This window comes from Mauremys mutica, chromosome 8 (genome assembly GCF_020497125.1).
Source record: "Mauremys mutica isolate MM-2020 ecotype Southern chromosome 8, ASM2049712v1, whole genome shotgun sequence".
Taxonomy (NCBI): domain Eukaryota; kingdom Metazoa; phylum Chordata; order Testudines; family Geoemydidae; genus Mauremys; species Mauremys mutica.
Window position 1 is genome coordinate 109426390 of NC_059079.1, and position 17222 is coordinate 109443611.

General features: G+C 52.2%; 1 long non-coding RNA gene across 1 annotated transcript; it reads right to left on the reverse strand.

Moving 5' to 3' along the window:
- Positions 1-13524: 13524 nt before the first annotated feature.
- On the reverse strand, positions 13525-16564 carry LOC123375258. Its single transcript, XR_006581374.1, has 3 exons — positions 16294-16564; positions 14897-15131; positions 13525-13908 (listed from the first exon to the last, which is right to left on the reverse strand). It is a non-coding gene; the product is annotated as an uncharacterized LOC123375258 (long non-coding RNA).
- Positions 16565-17222: the final 658 nt, after the last annotated feature.

The following is a 17222-nucleotide window of genomic DNA, read 5'->3' on the forward strand; positions in this document are numbered from 1 at the left end:
CACACTGTGCAATACTTCCCTCTGGAGGAGGGCAGGCAGGACAGGACCTGCTCTGCCTCCAGGCAGGGACTCCTTGATGGGGCAGGTAGTCCGGCATGGAGTGCGCTGGCGCACGCCTTCCTCCAACGCCTCTGAGGGCTCTGATGCAACCGGCAGCTCTTTTACCTCCATCCCAGGGGTCTCCTGCGAGACCTCTCCAAGCTGCCGGTCTTCTACCAGGACCTGCTCCGGACCTGGAAACTGGGCTCGGCACCAGGTCCATAGCGGCCAGCAAGGGGGAGGACCTCCTCGCGGAGCCCCTGCTGCACAACCCCCAGCTCAGTGTGCAGGTGACGGAGTCCCGCTCTGTGTGCCGGAGGTTGGTCCTGGCAGGTAACACCAGGATTGGAGACCTCCTGGACTGGGTGGATCCCCTGGTGCTCAGCCAGTGCGTGGGGCTCTCCACCCCTCGTGTCCCCCGTGCATATTCCAGGAGGCACCCTTACTGCCCGCCTCTTGGCCCTTCAAGTGGGTCCTATAGGACAGTGCTCCCCGCCGCCCCTCACCCATGGCCTTCCAACCTCACCCTCGGGCCTCTTCCCTGTGAGCCCCCCCGGCCACCCGGGCTGGCTGTGCATCCTGCAGCTGGTCCATCTCTGAACCATGCGAAGGAAACAGCTGTACGTGCTCATGCTCCATACTATTCACTTCCTCACCCTCGTGTCCTGCCCTGACACCAAGTGGCGGGTGAGGAGCACCGGTGGGCCAGGCTGTATTCCACCCCAGTCCCCCGGCCCGCCAGGGATATTAGTTGGCAGCTTCTTCCAGCACCTATGTGCCAGGAGGAGGAAGCTGGATGGGGAGGTGCCCTACAACTGTGGGGCTTATTTCCAATTCTCCGTTAGGTCACCTCTCTGGGCAGACTTCCTCTGGGTCGCGTTCACTGGCTCCCTGGACACCTTTGAGGAGCAGTGGGCTCTGCCCGGGGTTCTCTGCTCAGTGTCCCCCTCTGGCTCCTTGCTTATGACCCTGTGACCCTCACTCCCACCCCTGTTTTATCATTTGTTTCCCCCTGAACTCTTCTGATGCCTGGGTCTAGTGGCTCCTCCCCTTAGGCTGGGTGGGGGCATTAGCCATGGGCAGGCTTGTACCCATCCCTGGCAGTCCCGGGGGTGCAGAGCAATACTCCCCAGCAATCGCCGGTGAGTGCTAACATAAGGCAAGGCTTTGGGCCCTACGCAGGCAGCACTGGTGCAGCACCAACTTAGATGACCACTGCAAGGATGTGTGGGGGGTCAGAGATCTCCCTCCTCGGGGTATAGTATGCTTCCTGTGAAGCAGTCGGCTTTGGCTGCTGTCAGAGGGCTACGTAAGAAGGACTGTTGGTCTGTTCCATCTAGGGTGACCAGATGTCCTGATTTTATAGGGACAGTCCCGATTTGTGGGTCTTTTTCTTATATAGGCTCCTATTGCCCTCCACCCCCGTCCCGATTTTTCACATTTGCTGTCTGGTCACCCTAGTTCCATCATGGCATTGCTTGAGTGGTGCTTACTGCATTTGCATGGCTCAGGAAGTATATGCAGCCAAGCCCTCCATGCCTTCAGTGCCTGGGGTTGCTTTTAGCAAAGCTGAGCATTATTGTCATCAAACATTCGGGTTCCTTAAAAATCTATGGAGCAAAGGGTAAGTCACTGCTGTGCCTGGGGCCTGACCCTGGTCATGTGGGGAACTGAAAAGAAACCTTTGTCATTTAGGAGCAGAATTGAGAAGTAACTCAGTGTGTGGGAAACATGCAGAGACCGCGTGGATCTGAGTCACAGCGAGTAACTACTGTGTCCTGTGTGACAGAGGCAATCTCACTTTCCAGCCAGCAGCAACAGTGGGATGCCAAACGGCACTAAAGCACTTGGCAAACTCCGAACATCTTTAGCCAGCTCAGGGCAATGTATAGTATCTCTACAGGGGGATGGTTGCAGTAATTACTAGCTGTTGTGACATTAACTCTTCTACAACCTGCTCTAACAACCAACACCTGCTTGCAGGAGAGGCCGCCATGAATGCTTCGACCTGCACACTAGCATTGCTGATTAGATCTATACTCGGATCTGTTCCTGAGCCACAGTAATCAGATCTACTTTCTAATGAGGTGCAGCCAACAGAAGCCAAGTCTAACCCTGAAATGCTGCAGCCCACAGAATATATTTGTCTGATTTTTAGCAGCACCCCCAGCTCCCACCAGAGCTAAGGAGACCTGGGCCTGCTCAGCACACTTGATTACTGTGACTGGCCCCATGTGTGCAGCTGCAGCCCCTATAAAAGAGAGCACAGAGGGGTAGGGCCTCTGCCTCACAAAGGTCCCAGCAAACTCACTGCAGGGCACAGACCGTTAGAGCTGCTCTTTGCTTGTAGGGGGGGCGACTTTTCATTTGGCCTGGGATTTTGCAAACAAATGCATCTGTACTAATTGCAGCTCCGTTTAATGGGCTTTCAGGGGAGGGGATGAGAAAGAAAAATCGGGTGGTTAGAAAGCAGAAGCAGGAAGAGGATCAGAGAGAGGTAGCTGGGCTAACACAACAGGGGAAAGAAACCACATGTACACACACACACACACACACACACACACACACACACACACACACACACACCACGGCTGCCTGCAGCTCACAACCATGTTTCTAGAAGCCTTGTTCCACTTTCAGGTCCCCACTGAGCTGTGCAGCCTTTTCTTCCCCCCCACCCCCGCCTTTGTGGTCTAGCCACTTGGGTTCACAGCCCACGCAGTGACTTCCCATCCCATGAACTGAGCCAACTCTCTCGTTTGAGTGGGTGGGCTCCACCCCTCGGCTGCCTTCACAAACAGGCTGTGTAAGCCGGGGCTGTGATGGGGAAAATCAAGCCCCACACTCCAGTTCAGACTCACTCCCTTTCCTCAGGGCACAAAACAGGAGCAAGGTAACCCGGAGACTTGCTAACACCCCCCAGAGTTGTTTCTGGCTTCCAGCCGGCTGGGAGAGGACACAAGCCTTTTCCCTAGGTAGGCGCTGTCCTCCCCTCCCAGGTCACCCAGGTGACGGGCAGGCAACCTGGGCTCACTGTGTAACCCCTTCCATGCTGGAACACAAGGAGCACCCTTACAGCTTGTCACAGGGGCTCCACGTAGGCCTGAGGGTCTGCCTGCACTGCTCTGAGGGGGATCGTTCTGCAGATACGTCGTGTCCCCCAAGCCAGGCTCCATTTGCTCTGAGCAGGGGAATGGCTGTTTTCCCAGGGGACGACTATGTGCCATGGTCCTGCGAGTGCCATAGCAAAAACCTCCCATCCAGCTGTGCTGTGCAGCGACTCGGTACCCGACTCAGGGCTGAAATAGAATTCAAGGCCTATGCACTGGCCATCAGCCCAGCTCCCAGGTGACCCCCGCCCTTGGGGTCACAGAGGAGAGCCCATCCCATTAAGGAAGCACTTTGGAGCAAATGCTTTCAGGATCCTGCCTCTGCAGACAGAGGAACAACCAGCCATCGCTCCTTTCCGTGCACTGAGGCTGTTCATCGGTCAGGGAGGTTCTTATTACAGGCTAAAGCAGTGACTTAGGAATCAATAGGATTCCATGCCCCCCAGGTGGCATTCCATAAACAAGAGCCGGTCCAGAAACAGGTCTCGAAAGCAAGAAGCGGGTTGCTTAAGCATGCATGGCATGCAGGAGTCAGACTGACCAAATGAACAGACCAGGCCTGGCATACAGGGTAGTACGTTCTTGACAATCCTCAGGGTAGCTCTCGGGGTGAGGTCAAGAAGGGTCTGAATACTGGGGTACACTGCATCCATGTGGCATCCTTTTGAAAGCTTTGGAAGGATTGGGGTCCGGAGGTTAGTGTGGGAGACTGAAAACAGAACTCCTGGGTTCTAGTCTGAGTTTCATTACTGACTTAGCGTGTGTGACCTGGGGCAAGTTCTGCCTCAGTTTCCCCACCTGCACAATGGGAGATGATGGTACTTACTGCAAGGGTGTTGTGAAGCTTAATTCATGTCTATCAGGAGACCCTTAGCTAGCAAGCTCTGTGCAAATGCTGCAGTATTACCTGAGTGTTCTGCAGCCATTTGCTTTTACTGACTTCTGAGACGTGCTTAGTTTCACAGTCTCTGTTGGGTTTTTCCAGCTGCCAGCTCAGCCCAGGGCCTGAAAAACCCAGTGGTTCTCTCTGTTTCTTACCTCATCACCAATGCTCAAATCCTGGATTCAGAGCTTTACTGGTGACTCAGATATCCAGCCCATCCATTCCGCAGCTGCTGTTCTGGCTCTGCAGGGCTAAGATCAGTAAACACATCTCTGAGCCTAGTTCTTCAGTCCTTACTCACACTGCGTAGTGCTTACTCAAGCTAAGAGCTTCACATGTTGTTGGCTACTCTGTGTGTTATCTTCCCAATGACAACATAACTTATATTGGTAGCGGCATAATCCTCCCTCCTGAAGTGATCCTACAGCACTTGGCAAACTGTGTTCAATAATCACTTCACCCATCACTGAAATGCAGCCGCCTCTGGGGCTGAGCTAGGCAGCGGTGTTTAAAGTTAAAATGCAACAAAAAGAAGTTAATTGAATCCTTACTATTGCTCTCAGTGGTGATCTCTGGGAACTCTGGAAGTTGGGAGAGCCCTGCCACATTGGCATAACACCCATTGAATCCAATGGGGCCATGAGTTGGTCTCCAGATCACTAGGTCTTTTGCAAAGCTTCTCAGCCTCTGAGCCAGCTCCTTCCCTTCCACTCTAGGCTGCAGTAGGGAAGCAGACAATGATTATATCACAGATCAGCAGAACAGGCTTTTCTGCCACTTTGTGTTAATGAATGGCCTGAAAGTCTCCGAAGCACCAGAACTGGGAAGGTTGGGAGATAACGCAACAACTGAGCAGAGCATCCGACTGGCCAAGTCTGTAAGAACAGCTGTACCGGAATAGCCCAGTACTCTGGGGTCCTGTTCACAGGAGCCAGTCCCATATGCTTTGAGGGAAGATATAATGGTGAAGAGCTAGACTCCACCAATTCCCTCTTCCCCCAGGGGCTGGTGATCAGCTTCTGCCAGGAAGCAGGAGGGTTTGATAACCTTTGTCATTTCCTAGTGTGCATTAACTGCAGCTGTTGTTCTTGTTCAAAGGACCAAATTCTGATCTCAGTCATGCTGGTGTGACAGACTTAAAATGTCAGCTCTCCCGCAGAGCTCTAAATAACACCTTGCAGACTGGTAGCAGTGGGAAGGAATGTCTGTTATAACAAACCGCTTACATATCCTTTAGCACCTAACTCTATTTAACCCTTTAAATGTCTCTTTGCAGAAAGGAGAGACTCTTTTAGCTGCTTATAGCTCAGGGCTTGTATGGATTAGAGCTATTTGGAAAACAGTCTCCACCCCACAGGAAATTCTGATATTTCAACATTTGTTTTCATCTGGAGTTGAGGAAAGAAAGTTGAAATATCAAAAACTTTCACCAAAGAAAAAGTTTCAAAAAGTTTCAAGCCGGAAATTTTAAACTGAAAAATGCCGACGTTTTCGATTGCAACGGAACGTGCTGACGTTTTGAGTCAGAATGTTCATTCCAAATGACCATTTCTAGTTTGTTTGCAACCAAACATCTTTCAAAGTGTCAATTCAAAATGAATTTGTTGGTTTCCATTTTCCTGATGGAAAATCAGAAAATTCTATCAAAAATGACATTTTTCCATGGAAACCTTCAATTTGAGCTGTTTCCAAGCGCTAAATTTCAACCAGCTCTAATAATGGACATGCATTTTAATCCCACTGAGCCTGGCAGCGTTTGTGGCCTGTGTGATATGATGCAGAATCTCCTATCAGTTGACATCTGAGTTCACAACAGCCCCCTGATCAAATTAAAGCCAGAAGCCGTCTGGCCCCAGGTGTTCATTTGCTCGCTATTTGAATCACTTATACGTCTTCCCGAGCAGGCTTTTTCAGTGAAATCACTCTTGTGTTTTTAATAGCCTGTGACTCAAAGCCTTGAAGTTGTAAATGGCTTGAGATATGATCTATTCCAGGCTACAGGGGACCTTCACAGTATGACTTGCACATGCTGCGTCTCTAATGAGGCTCCCGTTTGCTGTCACAGCATGTTCACAACACTTACCAGAACCAGAAAGGGCGCGGTGGAATATAAAAAGACTGTGGCTTAGCGTGTCTGCGTGTGGGGAAGGAGTTTTGTATGTGTGTGTGGATACATGGGCGGGGGTGAGCATGTGAGACTTCAGTCACCCCTCAATGGCCGTTCCCAAACAGCCTTTTGGTCTTTCCGTTTCGTTTGGAAGACGTTACAAATCGTGCAAATGGTCAACACAGAAGCTTTTGAAAGACGTTAAAGGGGATCTGAAGTGCAGCCCAGTTAGTCACTTCCTGGATCTCCAGGACCTTGGGTGGTTGTACATGCTCATCCATCGTTTACACCTAAGAATAGCGGAGCCAGATGCTCAGCTGGTGTCTATTGATGCAGATCTGTTGGTTTCATTGTCCCATAGTCTGCAATTTCTATCTGAAAGAGGAAGGGTGTCACGCTATTGACCCGCCCTAGAATCACAAACAGCTGCCAGCAGCACCCCCCTCCCAGTTTGGGTGATGCAATCCCAGACTTCGAACCCCAGCCCTGGAGAGCCCGCTCTGGACGCTGGAAGCCAGCATGATGCAGGTGCTGTTCTGCATAAGCCACTCCCCACCACACCGGAAAACCAGCAAGACCTGACCTTTAGGGCAATGACTAGGTCCCTCTCTTCTGCTCCCGGGGGGTTCTGCAAAGAACTAGCAGTTTAAATGCAATCCCTCAAGGTGCATACTGGGTACATTTATTGTGTGCACCTGCAAAACATATACCAGCATGTGGGCTGAATGTGATGTTGAAAGACCCTGAAGGGCCTGATAACCCCACAGACACAAGGAGGTTCAGTTAAGAATGAGAAGCCTTTACATGCCACTGCTTCTCCTATCGCTGAAGGCCCCTGCTGCTTTCAGAGCCCTGCAGTGTCACAGAAGGAAGGACTGAGGGATGTTCAGTGCTGACACTGGCTGCTGTGGCTTTGAGACTTGTCAGATTCAGTGCAGTGACAGCTGCTAGCAGTCCTGTTGCCTGATGCACGACTGGAAGGTGCTCGGATACTGCCATGATGGGTGTGGTACAAGAACTGGGATAGAACAGAACAGTGTCTAGACCAGAATTGCTGCTCCAAGGCGAGGCAGGTGTTGGGAGGTTCTTTGTTAAGTTCTCCTCGTATGTTCAGTATTTGCACTGCAACAGCTCCTGTCTTTCAACTGGTGCATGCAATATTCATAGCTTAAACAAAACATCTTGTTGTCACTGCCAGACCAGAGAAGACAGTTTATCTAGTCTAATATCCTGCCTCTAGCAGCAGCAGCCAGTCCCAGGTGCCTGGGAGGAAAGACACAACCCCCCTGTAATGTACCTCACGGTGAGGCACTGTACTCGGAGGGAGAATTTCTTGCTGACCTCAGATAGTGATCAGTTTATGCTTTGAAGCATGAAGATGAATTGTCCTTGTCGTTGTTCAGCCTGGACAATGTGATTTCAGATGTTGTTTTTCTGCATAGAACTTCCTAATCCTGTCATTGGTCTTATTAAGCTAAAGAAGTTTTGCATTCATCTTTGTGTCTTCAAAGCCAGCCAGCCTGATTTTACTTCCATATTTGGGAGATGGGCGGAATGCATCCCAGCTCCCCATTGAACATCACTCCGGTGATGTCCTGCATCAGAAAGCGACAATTCAGCGGCCCTCTAAGAAGCTCTCCTCTCTGTCACGGAGTGTGGGGGGGTCAGGGCCCTGCACCCCCAGCTTCCTGCGATTCACCCTGACTCTCAGCCAGCCAGTAACACAGAAGGTTTATTAGACGACAGGAACACAGTCCAAAACAGGGCTCATAGGTACATCCAGGACCTCCCCAGCCGGGCAGGGCCGGCTTCAGACCCCAGCGCGCCAAGCGCGCGCTTGGGGCGGCATTTTGCCGGCAGGGCGGCAGGCGGCTCCAGCAGACCTTCCACAGTCATGCCTGCGGGAGGTCCACCGGAGCCACGGGACCAGCGGAACCTCCGCAGGCACGTCTGCAAGAGGTCCCCCGGAGCCGCGGAACCGGCGACCGCCAGAGCGCGCCCCACGGCGCGCCGCCCTGCTTGGGGCGGCGGGATTCCTAGAGCCGCCCCTGCAGCCGGGTCCCTCTGGGGGCAAGGAGCTTAGACCCCTGGCTTGGGGTTCCTGCCTCTCCCCAGCCAGCCAGCCCAGAACTGACAAACCCCCTCCCGCCGACTCACTCCCCTCCCCCTGGCTCCTCCTCTCCCTTTGTCCAGTTTCCCGGGCAAAGGTGTAACCTGGCCCAACCCCCCTCCTCTCAGGTTACAGGCTCAGGTAACATCCATCAAGTAAAGTCACCCCCTGCTCTCCCATCCCCCATGCAGACATTCCCAGGTCAATCCACCCGCCCCCTCCTGCGTCACACGCTCCTTCTCCCTTTTCTTGGCAAATGCTCTTTGTTGATCCAGCGTCCTCCCAGCTCTGCTCTATTGAAAGGAATATTTGGATGCCCTTAAAAAGTGCCAGGCTGCTCACGGGGCAGAGTCTAGCACAAGACCTATGGACCACTTAAATTCCATCTTCCATGAAGATGTCTCCACCAAGGCACATGTGGTTCATAGACCTCTGTGCCAGGCTGAATGTGGCCTTCCGTGCACAGAACAAGTACAGGCTAGTGTTCTCCTGCCGATGGGTCTTAGCCCTCACCACCACAGACTCCGTAGAGTTCACTCTCCAGGTTCCAGTCAGTGCTAAACCAGCTGACAAGCTGGCCAGCTGTGCTGCTGGAACTTGGACTGAGGACAGCAGTTAGTTTCACACCGGTCACTACACAGCTGTAACCCTGGGTCAGTTTTGAACCAGCAAGGTGGGCAGGGAAGGATCTTTACCAAGTTCCTGGTCCCCTGAGCCTTCTGCTTCCCCGGCGTGCATGTCAGAGCTATTCTACTGCACTGATCTCTTCACAGTCGCCACCCTCAAAGTTAACAAGATCTCACCACATGATGGTAAATGGGAATTTTGCAGCTAAGCCCCTGAGAAAACCTCACTCAGATCTGGGTGTGAAGTGCGAAGCATTAAACCAACTTGACCTCAGAACACTCCCTCTTCGTCAGAATAACCAGCCCGTCTTCTCTGTCCTTCCCTGAGCACTCAGGACTTCTACCTAATCTCTTGTTTATACATGATAGCGGAACTAAGGGCCGTGTCCTGCTCTGAACTCAGTGGGCATGTGGCCGGAGACATGAGCACAGGATCAGGCCCCCTGTCTGCGTCAGTATTCCGGTCACGGAGGCTGTGTTGACACTTGTGTATTGCTTAAAATGCCCCTCTGCGGCTCTTGAGCCCATGTGGCTCCATCAGAGGCCAATGGGAGCACTAGGATAGACTGTGCGCCAGGGGGACGAGCCTCACCCTGCACACAGCTGGTCTCCGTGAGATGGTGGTTAGTGTGTCTGCACGACTGCTCCCACAGTTGCTACCGCTGATGGAGCTGCACCTCCTGGAAACAATGCTTGCCACCTCCACCACCCCTAACGACGGATGGTGCCTCGTCCCAGAGGATGCCTCTGGGGACCTGTCTCTAATGGGATTGAGAAAAGCATATTATGCAGAATCTTCTAATGGTCGCTTTGGGCTATTTTCCACATTATGAGCAATTATAGCACGCAGCCACCTGACCTGCGTAATCCTCTGGGGGGAGGAAAAGGCAGACCCCGCTCTGGGGCAGGGCTCAATGTTGATTAGCTAAGCTCAGCAGCTAGCAGAGGAGGTAACGGAGCTAGCACCCGAGGGCACGTAAGGCCACACCAGTCCCAGAGCAGGTCAGAAGATCTGCTCCCCACCCCAGATCCAGCCAAAAGCAAATCCTTCCTTCCTACATGTGCATTCAGCAAGTTGAACCTTATCGGTGGTTTTCCTGTGCTCATTTCCATTTACAGCCAATTCACCACAGCTATTTTCTTGTTTTTAACATCTCAGCTCTCCCCTAGCCCCTGTGCCATAAATAAGGGGTTGATGGTCTGCAGTTGCATCACATGTTTTTAAAGATGGAGGCAAGGCATCAGAGCCCATCTAATAAAGAGGAGTCGATCACATGGACTTTTCTGCATCCTCCTGCTGCTATGCAGCTGGCAAAGTTAGCCTCTGGCAAGCAGCCTATGGATTCTGCTGTATCTAGGGAACTAGAGAAAAGGAGCCCCAAGCTTTCCAAATAACGGTCGGGCTGGGAAGGAAGGCTTCCCAAAAGCTGTGTTGAGGGGAAGAACTCTTCATGGAGAGGTTTGCTGATGCTTTTTCACCGTTTACTCTTGTCATGTAAACTCATTCCAAACACACCCAGATTGTCTAGCTTATTTTTAGTACATTTCAAGTGCGCAGCAGAGCTTAAGCAAAGCCGATGGGCAATGCATTCAGCTGCAGAGGCCACTGGACTGGGTGTCAGAAGGACCTGGGTTCTGTTCCTGACTCTGCCATTGCCCTGCTGGGTGAATTTAATGGACACCAGGACCTTCCTGTTCCGCTCTCACTGCAACCAAACTACCCACACTGCTCTTGCTGCCAATCACCCTCCAGTTAGCAGGCCCCCTTCTCCTCCCAGCTGGCAGGAACTTTTCCTGGACTTCTGAAACTTCTTGAGAAGCATATGCCTTTGCCAATCTCACGTCACGGGGACAGCTGAGTTCACTATGCTTTCCCACGGGCACAGGCTTTCTTTCTCTCTGCTTTCTTTATTTCTTTATCCCCTTTTGGCTGGAATCTTAGCTCCTCAATCCCTTTGCTGTGTTTATGCCTATAATTGGGGCACTAATTCCCATCTTACTCAGTCCAAGTGTGTGAGTGTGTGTGTGTTAAACTTTTTACCTTTTTCAGCCAAAGTTATGCTAAGCATCCAGCAGAGAAAAAGTCACCTTGGGCAAAATGAGAGACTTGTGGAGGTTACGAGTGGTTGAGATGAGTAAGACGGGAAATGGTTACATCTAATAACACAGATATGGATGGATCTTCTGGTCTACCCGAAACTGCCAACTTCTTCTGCCAATCTCGGTCATCAAAGAGGAAGCATTGCACACCTAAGCCAGTGCTGCTACCAAGCCAACCAACCACTCGCTAGAGAAGGGATTTCACTGTGCAATAATATGAATTATCCTTTGTTGGTACTTTTATCATCCTGCAGGATCAACCCACTGAGCACTCAATACAATGGGTAGGTGCAATTTAAGTAATTTACATGTCTAAACACCTGGCCTATGTCTGCAAAATTGTGAGCACAAGAGAGTCCAGTTATGGCTACGCTGAAAATCAGACCCTATATAAAACAGTGTAAATTTACCAGGCACGGAGATGCAGCCCCCTCTGGGCTGGAATTCAGCAACCAATGCTATCCAGTAGCACCAATGCTCCCCTGAAGTTTTTGGGGGGAGGGTTAAGGTGAGCATGTGAAGAAGAAGAACTTCTCCATTTGCTTCCCACTGGAAGGACTCGGAGGGGGAGGTTGTTGGCTCCAAGTGGCATGGGGCCCTATGAAATTGCTTTCTCCCGCTCTGCCCGTGTTGCGCAGGGATGCGAGGGAGCTAAGCAAAGAACATGGCCGGGAAGAAGATCGCTTATTTTTTATTAGTAAATAGTATTTTTCGGAATTCTGCTTCTTGGGCCCGGTTCTTACCAGGCGGTGAAGCTCCACTGAGCGCAGTAGGGCTACGCCAGGGATGTGTGTAGCCATGTACATGCAGTGGCTAATGGCTTAAAAGGAAGGAGCAGGATGCTGCAGTGAACTGGAGAGGGGGATTTCCCTGTCCTCCCAGCTGGCAGGAACTTTTCCTGGACTTCTCAAACTTCTTGAAAAGTGTGTTCCATGGGGACAGCTGAGTTCACTTTGCTTTCCCAAGAGCACTGGCTTTCTTCGCCCCGCCACATATTGATGAACTCAGAATTTCCCAGCAGAGCCTCTTTCCTGAGAAGTGAGGGGCAGAGTGCACGGAGAGGGTGTAGGGAAGAGAAGACCTCGAGGACTAGAGATGGGTCGCATCCAGCTTTGAAGCCAGCCCAGTGTGTAGGAGGGGGACTGTACTGACTATTTGAGCTTGGATCAGGCTTCATGACGGCAATGAGCTAATTTATCTTCACTCAGCACCACAGCATCATAGGTACCTTTTAGTGTCCCCTGGTGCCCAAGGGGCAAGAAGCCTTCCTGTGCCTCCAACGCTGTGTGCAGCCCTGCAGAGGGGTGGGCACAGTGAGGCCGGGAAGCCCACACACTGCACATGAGTACCAGTGCCAGCATCCCTGGAAGAGAAGGGGTAGGGTCAAGCAGGGGCGGCTCTAGGTATTTTGCCGCCCCAAGCATGGCAGGCAGCCTGCCTTCGGCGGCTTGCCTGCGGGAGGTCCCCGGTCCCGCGGATTCGGCGGCAGCCTGCGGGAGGTCCCCGGTTCCGCGGATTCGGCGGCAACCTGCGGGAGGTCCCCGGTTCCGCGGATTCGGCGGCTTGCCTGCGGGAGGTCCCCGGTTCCGCGGATTCGGCGGCAGCCTGCGGGAGGTCCCCGGTTCCGCGGATTCGGCGGCAGCCTGCGGGAGGTCCCCAGTTCCGCGAATTCGGCAGCTTGCCTGCGGGAGGTTCCCGGTCCCGCGGATTCGGTGGCAGCCTGTGGGAGGTCCCCGGTCCCGCGGATTCGGCGGCAGCCTGCGGGAGGTCCCCGGTCCCGCGGATTCGGTGGCAGCCTGCGGGAGGTCCCCGGTCCCGCGGATTCGGCGGCAGCCTGCGGGAGGTCCCCGGTCCCGCGGATTCGGTGGCAGCCTGCGGGAGGTCCAGAAGCCGTGGGACCAGCGGACCCTCTGCAGGCATGCCGCCGAAGGCAACCTGCCTGCCGCCCTCGTGGTGACCAGAAGAGCTCCCCCCTTGGCTTGCCGCCCCAAGCACGCGCTTGGCGTGCTGGTGCCTGGAGCCGCCCCTGGGGTCAAGACAAGGCCCTGCCTTCTGCACTCCCACACTGGCAAGGGCAGACAGCTGGGCCGTGTACCTCACCCTCCCTTCAGGCTGGCAGAGGTGATGGAACAGACCTTCCCCTAGGGGCTCGGGCTCCGGCACATCCCCACACATCCCCCTCCAGCTTGGGGCTGCGGCTTAAGTTCACAGTCACGGCCCATGCTATTCAGGCAGCCCCCCTCTCACTGGCTGGCATGCGGTGCCCCAGCACCGACGGAAAGCAGTGGCAGGCGTTTAATGTGTGATACTGAGCAGAGATTAGCCTGCTCATCACAGGGAGCTTGTGATTAGCACCCACCGGGCAGGGGAGGAACAAAAGAAAAGGAGAAGTGGAAATAGAAGGAGCGTATTGGTTTGTAAGTACAAAGAATTTATTATAAAGCAAAAGATCTTTAAGTAACAATTTCCCACCAAAAAATGAGAAGTATAAATTTAGTAGCTGGCTATTGCACACCAGCCTGGCCAGCAGCAGCACTCTCTGGCTTCAGTGGAAATCCTGGTTGGAGGTGGCTCCATCTGCCTTGCTGTTCCCACGCTGCACAAAGCGGCTGAATCCCAGACAGAGTTTCCTGTGCTGCCCACTGGACTGAAACCTGCTGTTCCCTCTCCAGGAGCCAGGCTGCAGAGCCCTGAGCTGTCCCGCAGCACATGGTCAGGCACAGAGCTGTCCAGCAAATGGTTTTCCCATCCCATGAACGTTTTGAAAATGGTTCCATTTGGCATCAGGCCGAAACTGAGACCTTTAGAGAAACTCCAGAGACTTACTAGTCACTAGACATATGGTTGTTCTGGGGGTCTCTCTTCCTCTCTGGCTTTAGCCAGACATTCCAATCTTGGCCACACAAACCGGTCCCGTCAAAAGCGATATGATCCTGCAAAACATTTCCAGCTCAATGAGTCATCCTTTTCCAACAAAAAATGATTTAATCAGAAAACTCCAGGCAGGAAGCCCCGAAAATCCCCCAGTGGCAAGTGAACAGAGGATTTCAACTGAGCTGACCTTGCCCAGCCGGTGTAGGGAAGGGGGAGCAGCCAGGGACCTGCAGCTGGAGAGAAGAGAACTGGTGGGAGCATGCATCACACTGCTCGCCAAAGCACCATTAGACCCACTTTGCAGTCTGAAAATGGCTTTTCTTTATAATTAAAGCTTGATCACGTTTCCACTGTAATGAATAGAGCACTCTCGCTGGCTGCTGGGAGAGCGGGGCCCAAGCCAGCCATGAGCACATCACTGGGGAATCAGGCAACAGCTGCATATTCCAGAGCTGAACTTTTCCAAAAGCTTTGAAGATTTTGGATATGGGACTAGGTTTCAGGCCTTTTTCTAATCCAGGGGTGGCCAACCTGAGCCTGAGAAGGAGCCAGAATTTACCAATGTACATTGCCAAAGAGCCACAGTAATACATCCGCAGCCCCCCATCAGCTTCCCCACCCTGCTCCCAGCACCTCCCTCCCACTGGCAGCCCTGCTGATCAGCGCCTCCCACTCCCTCCCCGCACCTCCGATCAGCTGCTTCGTGGCATGCAGGAGGCTCTGGGGGAGGTAGGGGGGAAGACCGAGGGCACTACATGACTTTAAAACAAAACCTGTCTGCTCCTGAGCATGGAATAGAAGCCAAGCCACTGAAACATGGCACTGAACAGCACTTGATACACAAACTGAAGTACCAGGGAACAAGATAAAAATAGGCACTGCCGTCTATATCTGCACCTCGCGTAGCCTGTAGAGGCTTCCGCATCCTTGCCAGGCAATTACCAATGGGCCAGCTTCTGCCAGCTACTGTCCCCCATGGCAAAAGGGGGCAGAATCATCCGAGTCGGATTAGAACAGGTACGCCCACTCCAATTCCTGAACACCTACCTGGTTTTGTATTTGAAAGTCCCACCTTTCAGGATGGGTGGCCGGCCAGGACCTTGGTTTCATCATATCCAGAAGAGAACAACCCTCATCATCTTGCCTGAGCCCACGGTCAGTATTGACTCACAGGGATCATCAGCTACTGAATAACCAGTGGCACTGTCTGCAGGAGGTGCTTGTCCTGGAAGGTCTGCCATCCACATATGTCCCAAGCCTAACCCTGTTTAGGTTGTGAAGACTGAGAAAAAAAGAAATGCAGACAAAAAATCATGAAACTACCTATAAAGATCACTATTTAATCCTAAGAACATAAGAACAGCCAGACTGGGTCAGACCAATGGTCCATCTAGCCCAGTGTCCTGTCTTCCAATAGTGGCCAATGCCAGGTGCCCCAGAGGGAATGAACAGAACAGGAAATTATCAAGTGATCCATCCCCTGTAACCCATTCCCAGCTTCTGGCAAACAGAGGCTACGGACACCATTCCTGCCCATCCTGGCTAACAGCCATTGATGGACCTATTCTCCATGAATTTATCTAGCTCTTTTTTTAACCCTGTTATAGTCTTGGCCTTCACAACATCCTCTGGCAAGGAGTTCTACCAGTTGACTGTGTCCTGTGAAGAAATACGTCCTTTGTCTTAAATCTGCTGTCTCTTAATTTCATTGGGTGCCCCCTAGTTTTTGTGTTATGAGAAGGAGTAAATAACACTTCCTGATTCACTTTCTCCACACCCGTCTGTAATAATTTTATAGCCCTCTATCAGATCCCCCTTTAGTCGTCTCTTTTCCAAGCTGAAAAGTCCCAGTCTTATTAATCTCTCCTCATACGGCAGCTGTTCCATACCCTAATCATTTTTGTTGCCCTTTTCTGAACCTTTTCCAATTCCAATATATCTTTTTTGAGATGGGGCGACCACATCTGCACGCAGTATTCAAGATGTGGGCGTACCATGGATTTACATAGAGGTAATATGATATTTTCTGTCTTATTATCTATCCCTTTCCTAATGATTCCCAACATTCTGTTCGCTTTTTTGACTGCTGCTGCACATTGAGTGGATGTTTTCAGAGAACAATCCACAATGACGCCAAGATCTCTTTCCTGAGTGATAATCCTGCTCTGTTTTACCCTCCTTTATTTCTGTTGTGTTTTCAGCTTGCGAGCTAGCTGGGGTCTCTCCCTAGAGCGAGTCAGATGCCTTGTTTGACCATGTTCCTACTGTTGAATTGACCAAGGTCTAGGAGGCCGACCCAGGTTGGGAGCTCAGGTGTTGGAATGGGGTGAAAATCCAGCCAATGTTACAATAACCCAGGACAATAGAAAGGCATGATCAGGAGACAGAAAGGCTGGAGTCATATAAACAGAAAAAGGCTTCAGGGCTCCTGATCTGACCCTGACCCGAGGGCTGCATGGAGGTTGTGTCCTGTCAACAAGAAGGGATTAGAGCAGGAAAATAAAGGATCACAAATGGCCTGGCAGAAACTAGGCCTTGTGGGCTGGATAGTGAGGTGCTGCCCTAGTCCACGCTTTCAGGATGCCTTCAAAAAGAGACTCTGGGGAGCAAAAATGTGGGGAGTCCATGGGGAAAGGCCTATAGGCCTCCACTTTGCTCAGGAGACTTTGCCCTTCATTGGTGAACCTCAAGGATCATCGGAGAGACCCAGAGCTCTCCACATCAGCGGTTGCCATGGTTGCCGGCCCAGTGAGGACCCCAGGTTGAATCCCATGTGACTGTGCTCTGTCTTCCCTTCACTCCTATGTTCCTTTCTATCATTGTGCCCCCCAGTCCGTCCCCGCCCCTAGTCTTCCTCCTGTATCCTCTCTCTTGCAGCTTTTGACCTGATCCTGAGACCAGCTGCGTCTCCTGGCACCAGCAAGGCCAGCCCACCCCATTCTGCTCAGCCTGGGAAGGACTGGTGAGAGGTAGGGACCTGCTGAGGCCGGCCAGATGATGTCTGACCGGCCAGCCCACAGCATCCATCTCTGACTGACCAGCCACTACAAGTCTTCACCTTTGTCACAGTTCAGGGCAACTGCCCCAGTATTTCCCCTCAGTGGTCCAGCCAGGCTGCCAACTCCTGGGTGGAGACGTAAGTCCCTCTCCCTTCATCACACCTTCAACTCAGAACAAGCATGCTCATAACATGTTTAGTCCACCCTCGGTACAGTTCAGGACTCTTTGATCTGGAGTTTCCAGGAGTGGGTCGTTTGCATTCCCCAGGTACTTTCTAGGAAATCCACTTTACAGGTATAGATCCTTTGATGTTCCTAATACCTTCCAGAAATTGCATTAGTCAGTCTCCTAGAGCAGGTACATTCAGACAATT